This window comes from Berghia stephanieae, chromosome 9, assembly GCF_034508935.2.
Source record: "Berghia stephanieae isolate SIO BIC M18660-M18661 chromosome 9, UCSD_Bste_1.3, whole genome shotgun sequence".
In the NCBI taxonomy this organism is placed as follows: Eukaryota; Metazoa; Mollusca; class Gastropoda; order Nudibranchia; family Aeolidiidae; genus Berghia; species Berghia stephanieae.
Genome location: NC_088368.1, coordinates 9,769,747 through 9,777,246, shown reverse-complemented (window position 1 = coordinate 9,777,246; position 7,500 = coordinate 9,769,747). Strand labels below are relative to the sequence as shown.

The 7,500-nt window shown below is 37.7% G+C and overlaps 1 protein-coding gene across 6 annotated transcripts in view; it reads left to right on the top strand.

The window, feature by feature from the left end:
* The window catches only part of LOC144979641 (EEIG family member 2-like), a 72,644-nt gene that overhangs the window by 20,482 nt on the left and 44,662 nt on the right, over window positions 1-7,500 (top strand). The gene's annotated exons all lie outside the window — the stretch shown is intronic.

Here is a 7,500-nt window from a genome sequence, read left to right as displayed (position 1 = left end):
ATATGATCTACATTGGCCATGGATGAAGTCTCAGGGTTGAGAGTTTCATTTCACTTTTTTTTTTTTACAAGTTGGAGAGTCAGTCATTTCAATCTAATTTTATTCGGAGTTGATTTTTTTTCCTGGGTTAGAGCCTCGGTCGGCGCATAGTTGAGTCCTTGGAAAAGGCTCTCTACTCACATTCTCTCATCTTACTGAGATGTGAAATGAGTACCTGGTCGTTAACAGCTTTGTCTGTCTTCGTAAAAAAAAAAAATGTAATATCGCCTCACAGGCTTCATGTTTCGTTCCACGTATTACGTGTTGCTGTTGGTCAGGGACCCGTTGTAAAGCGCTTTGAGCACACTTAGTGTATATTGCGCTATATAAAAGCTCAAGTTTTTAAAAACATATGCGTGTATATGTTCTTTTTGTTGTTGTTGTTGTTGTTGTTTTTTTCTACCTCGTAGAAAGTGGGCATTGAAGTATATCTGTAATAATATTCTTTAAGATGAGGTAATTGTTAAGGTCATTAAATTTGAGTGCTCGTGATTTAGCATGGGAGGGGCTGTTAAATGCTTGTTCTCCCACTGCTTTGCCGTAACCAATTAACTGCCGTAGTCTGGAAAAAACACGTATATTTAAAAAAAATTGGCCAGAAAACTCGTCCTTCAAATAATGATCGATTTAAATGACTCTCATCTTGGAAAAAAAAACCTCTCAAACTGGGCCAAAGGAAGACTTCGCGATGGTCCCATGTTTGAGAGTTTTGTTTTTCTTTTGCCACGATGAGGGTCATTTAAATCGATCGATATTTGAAGAGCGAAATTTCTGGCCATTTTTTTTAAAAACGTGTCTTTCCGGACCACGGTAGTTTTTACCATAGATAACACAGGACGTAGTCTGTGGTTATAACTGCCTAAGTAATGATCACCTGTATGTTGTTGCAACGTTACCAAACCTTATCAGCCCTCCAGTTCGCTCAATTGGTGTTATAACACTGCGGGAATATTGTTAGCTTTCAATGTTGACCCCTACGATTTGAATTTATCAAGTACAACATGGCAGCGATTCCCCCCCCCCCCCCCACCCCCCTTTTCCCCCAAGCCTCTGCGTTTATTTTAAAGATCTGATTATTAAAAAAAAAGAAGAATAAAGAAATAAGAAAAACAACTAGTACACCAAAAAAAAAAAAAAAAAAAAAAAAAAAAAAAAAAAAAGAAAGAAAAAAAGAAAAAGAAGCAAAATAGATAAAAATTATGAACAACTTACGGGCTGACGTTACAGATCGTAGCCATCGTTAACTTAAAGATAGATCGACGTTGACGTCACCCAGGTCTTTGTTATTGTTTTTTGCCATCCATGTTCATGAGTAATTCTCACTAAACTATATTAGGGCTTACCAACACCGGAGATTGGCTCCTACGACCCGGCACTGCCTCGCTCGGCGCATGGTTGAGTCCTTGGAGAAGGCTCTTTACTCGCATTCTCTCACCTTACTCCGGTGTAAAATGAGTAACTGTTCGCTAACAGCGTTGTCTCTGTCCGAAAATAAATTGTAATATCGCCTAGCAGGCGTCATGTCCCGTCCTGAATGTTAAATGTTGCTGTAGGCCAGGGTCCCCTTGTAAAGCGCTTTGAGCACGTTTAGTGGATATTACGCTATATAAAAGCTCAAATTTTAAATATATTTTTTTTAGACTTTGGATTTACGAAGGCTACTGCACGGGTTATCCCGGTTTCACTAGGGTGAAGCTAAATATATCACTTGCTTATTACCCTATAGAGAGAATATCGCTTTTATCATCCTTTCCTTATCCCACCATCTAGTCTTTGGGCGTCAAAATGAAAGAACTATGCATGGAGGAAGACGATGCGCTGAACCCGAGATGCTTGGAGATGTGGCATTCATTATGGCCACCCTGCAAAATGCGGGATAAGCTGAAAGAAGAAGAAGAGAGAATATTACTTTTACTTATACTCTTATCCTTTTAGTGCTTCTGCTGCCCTCAAGGCCTACCGAGGTTGATTGCCAACAATCACGGCCGGCTGCCATCTTTGACATTTGTCCCCTTGTCCACTTATTCTGATCCTTCATGTCACGAGAGTGTATTTCAACCAAAGGATAAAAAAAATGACAAACTAGACACTAAGCGACCAATCAGTGGTTGGTGTCTGTTGCCATCTGTGAACTCCGTGCTCACGTCCACTTCTCATCCTTCGTGTCACGAGAGAGAGAGAGAGAGAGAGAGAGAGAGAGAGAGAAAAGAGAGAGTGAGAGAGAGAGAGAGAGTGAGTAAGAGAGCACTTGGCAAAGAAGCTCACAACATACTATAGATAGTATGCAGATGACGTCACTCAGGCCTTTGTTATTGTTTTTGCCATCCGCGTTTGTGAGTTGTTCTCACTAAACTGTATTAACCTGACTATAAAAGTTCATGGTTACACAGAGTTTGTGTGTTGGTCCGTTATACTTCCGGATGACAATGTTGTGAACTCCTTGGCCAAGCGCATTCTATCTATACCGAGCCGCTAGGAACTATCTATAGACAGTATAAAGTTGACGTCACTCAGGTCTATGTTATTGTTTGTTGCCATCCGCGTTTATGAATAATTCTCACCAAACTGTATTAACCAAACTATAAACGTTCAGTTCAAGGTTACACATAGTTTTGTGTGTTGATCCACTATACTTCCGGGTGGCAATGTTGTGAGCTTCTTAGCCAAGCGCATACACTATCTATACCGAACCGCTAGGATTCCTACACTGCACTGAGCGGTAAAAATTATCCTCGTCAACCGTTGCAAGGTATTGTCTTAAGTCTCGTTCAACTTCTAATAATAATCAAACAAAACAAAACAGAACAACAACAACAACAACAAATGAAATAAATTAACAATGAAAATATCGCAGCTCTATTTTATTGATATCAGGATAATTAATCTCTCCGTTCATTTTAGAAAAATATGCAAGCCATCAAAATGAGAAAGAGATGAGAGAGAGAGAGAGAGAGAGAGAGAGAGAGAGAGAGAGAGAGAGAGAGAGAGAGAGAGAGAGAGAGAGAGAAACATAACAAAAATAGTCATTATGATAATTATAAAATAATGGGTTAAAAATAAAACCAAAAAAAAAAAAATTAATAATAATAAACTCATAACATAAACATTTTGTCGTGTTTTTTTTATTTTGAGATGCGAAGGAAGCAAATAAGACCAGCATTTTAAGATAATCGAAATGGAATTAAAAGGCACTTTCGACATAATAATAACTATAATACTATCGTATTATGAAATAACACGTATTAAAAAAAATTGGTCAGAAATTTCCTCCTTCAAATACCCATCGATTTAAATGGTCCTCATCCGTCTTGGCAAAAACCCTCAAACCTGAGGCTTCACGAAGTCCCAGGGTTGAGAGTCTTTAACCAAGATGAGAGTCATTTTAATCGATGGATATTTGAAGGAAGAGTTTTCTGACCAAAATTTTGAATACTTGTTTTGCATTGAACAAAAAACAAACAAACAAACAGTACGACAGAATTGCAATACTATAACAATTGTCTCATGGGTTGTGTGACCCCCCCCCCCTCTCTCTCTCTCTCTCTCTCTCTCTCTCTCTCTCTCTCTCTTTTTTTTTCTCTCTCTCTATCTATCTATCTATCTATCTCTCTCTGTCTATCTCTATCTCTCTCTGTGTCTATCTATCTATCTATCTCTCTCTGTCTCTGCCTCTCTCTCTGTCCTTTCTCTCTCTCTCTCTCTCTCTCTCTCTCTCTCTCTCTCTCTCTATCTATCTATCTATCTATATATCTATCTATCTATCTATCTCTATCTCTGTCTATCTTTCTCTCTCTCTCTCTCTCTCTCTCTCTCTCTCTCTCTCTCTCTCTCTCTCTCTCTCTTTCACGCGACAGGGAATGTTTTCAACCAATAATTAAAAAGAAAAGAAAAAGAAAGGCAGTGGATTTTTTTTTTTAAATAAAAACATTAGTGTTCAACTTCTACTGGTATCGACTTCTCTTTAACCCAGTGACGGCGTGACAGAACGTCTTTCAAATCGGTGCTGCTTTCAGTACGGTTTTACGGACAAGGATGCTATTTATCTATCTGTATATCTATCTGTCTGTCGGTCTGTCTGTCTATCTATCTATCTATCTATCTATCTATCTATCTATCTATCTATCCATCCATCCATCCATCCATCCATCCATCCATCTATCTATCTATCTATCTATCCATCCATCCATCCATCCATCCATCCATCCATCCATCCATCCATCCATCCATCTATCTATCTATCTATCTATCTATCTATCTATCTATCTATCTATCTATCTATCTATCTATCTATCTATCTATCTATCTTTCTATCTATCTGTCTGTCTGTTATTCATTCATTCATTCATTCATTCATAGTATAGAGGACTGATCATTTACCAACTGACTGCATCCTACAGGGCCGTTCGTTTTTTCCCCTATATAACCTAGGACTAGTAGTCGCTGCCTCATACTCATAGGTGACCAGAACTGTTTTATCAGTTCAACTACACAAACCAAGTCGTTTTCCTCAAGAGAAAATAGTAACAGAAATGAATATGATATTATATAATATATCGCATATGTAAAGTTAGAGAAAATTTTTAAAAAAATAGAAATATAATACGAATCCCCGCTTGTAAAGGCTTAAATCGATGTTGTCGTCGTGATGACAGGCAATCATGATTAAAAACGTCTATATCCCGACTGTCTCTTAAAACAAAACAAAACAAATCAAAACAAACAACAAAACAGTAAACAACATTAAAATAAAAAAACTTTTAAAAACCCAACAAACTATAACCCCCCCCCCCCCCCAAAAGAAAAAAAACAAAAACAAAAAACAAACAAAACACCAAAAAAAAAAAACAAAAAAAAAACAACAAAAACCACCCCCCCCCCCCCACCTTAAAAAAAACAACCCCCCACCCCCCCCCCCCCCCCCAAAAAAAAAAAAAAAACAACCAAAAGAAAATCCAAACCACAACAAACATTTGGCCAGAAAACTCACATTTCAAGTTTTATTTATTTATTATTATTATTATTTTTTAATTAATTAATTTATTTTTTTCTTTAATATATCAATCACGAGAGAAGTCTCAGGGTTAAGAAAGTTTGGCATTTTTAGAGTCCTCTTATACGATTTGATAATCGAGGTAAACATTTTCTGGCCATTTCTAAAAAAAATTTTTTTTTTCAAAAAGCTTTTTGCTTTTTGGAAGGCAGTTTAGTGTATTGAGTGCTTTCTGCAGACTGTAATCTCTATGGTGCTTTCTGCACCGTGCGGTGTAAGTGGTAGAGTAGTAGGATGATTAGATGTCTTATTGATTTGTATTTACCTGATGGAGTTGGAGAACTGGGATATCTCGCTGGTGGCAGATAGTGTACGAGTGGCAGGGTGCCGAGAAGATTGGTTGGTTTAACTCACTCAATCCTAGAGATTTTTGCGACTTTTCAAAATAAAAAAGAATGTATGATTGTTTTATTCAACTACCATTGGCATGTGAAAATTAAGAACATTAGCTTTGATACTACGCCTGTAATTTGTCTCAGAAAAATATAATAAATAGGCATGGGGTAAAACTATCCCCGGGTATGCTCCGGATATAGTCGGTGTTAGGGTTGGGTGAGTTAATATTTGTGTTGTAGTTTGAAATATGACGTGTTTTGCTTAGGAATTCGAACTGTAACGTTGTTGATTGGGTTTGTGTTGGTTGTTTGTTTGTTGATGTTATTGATTTATTGTAGTTGTAGTACTAGTAGTAGTGGTGTTGGTGGTGGTGGTAGTAGTAGTAGGAGTAGGAGTAGTAGTAGTAGTAGTGGTGTTGGTGGTGGTGGTAGTAGTAGTAGGAGTAGTAGTAGTAGTAGTAGTAGTAGTAGTTGTTGTTGTTGTTGTTGTTGTTGTTGTTGTTGTTGTTGTCGTTGTTGTTGTTTTTGTAGTTATTGCCGCCAGCGTTATTAGTCAAAAGTTGATATAGAGGTTTTTCACCTATGGTCAACTTGGCCCCCGTAGACTACTTTTAATTTAAACAATATCACTGGGTCCTCAATTCAGGAGGGTCGAAAACGTTGTGAGATATAAACACAATAGAGAACAACAGTGCGATGCTAAAATATTGGTTCCAATCTCATTGGAAGTGTGAAACCAGTCCCCTGGAGGACTGGATGCATAGATTGTGCAACTGATCTCCTGGTTTGATAGTCATGGCATCTTTTTTTTAAAGCCTATTTCTGCTCAAAATAACGCAGCCAGGCTCATTGTACGCAATAACCAAAAATACCCGTCAGCAACTCTCCTTCTCCGTGAGTTACATTGGCTTCCTGTGGAAAAAAAAGAGTTGTCTATAAGATCTGTACTGTTATCTACAAATCCTTGAGCACCAACAGTCCATCCTATATTAAAGGCCTTCTAAACATATATGTCCCCAATAGAAACTTGAGGTCAAGCCATGACCATCAACCCTTGTAAAACATAAGCCATTGCGTAAAATAGGTAAACAAACTTTTCAATTCCCCCCCCCCCCCCCCCCCCCCCCATTTTTGGAACACGTGAGATGCTCGTATTAGTTGACAACTTTCAAATTTAATATTATCATATTTTGTTGTTGTTAAATTGAATTCGTATAACTTTTCCATCAAACTTGTCTTACTGTAATATGTTTTGTTTTATATCACTGTAAAGCGCTTAGAGCCTGTGACAACGGGATAGAGCGCTATATGAATGCCATTTATTATTATTATCATTAAATAACTGTCGGTCGTCAATTAAGATCAGCCTTTTATGCCCCGTGACCTTAAATAATCTGCTTGTATGTACAATCTGCTACTAAAATAGTTATGTTAATAACGAAGGAGTGAAAATGAAGAGGTTTCGTATGGGAACAATATGCTGTATTGTTCCCATATGAAACCTCTCCATTTTCACTCTTTTGTTAGTATTGTCATGATCACCGGCTCCTGGCAGCCCCTGCCGTTTTTTAAAAAATAGTCATGCCTGTCATTCAATATAATACGCAGACCCGCCTACTTGAAATTAAAAAAAAAAAAAAATCGTAATTATTTTTAAGAGAGATATAAAATTGTAGTCGCCATATCTAGTTATCTTTAAAAATCAACAATCTGCCCTCACAAGGATTAAATAACACTTCAAATTCCCGAAATTTATGTAATCTGGCATGCGCATAAGCTGTCATAATTTTTAATATAATAACTTCGAGGGGCGCATGGAGTTTTCTGAAATTTAGAGCCAAAATGTCGTAATTTTACGACTTGTTCGTAATAGTAGGCAGGCCTGAATGTTTATTGTTTATGCTTTGTCTGAAGGACTGTTACACACGTCCAGGGAGTTTTGGTCTTGTGGTATGACACTCGCTTTCGGATCGGAAGGTCCTGGTTCGAGCCTAGCTCGGCGCATAGTTGAGTCCTTGGAATAGGCTTTTGACTCACATTTTCTCACCGTACTCTGGTGTAAAATGAGTACCTGGC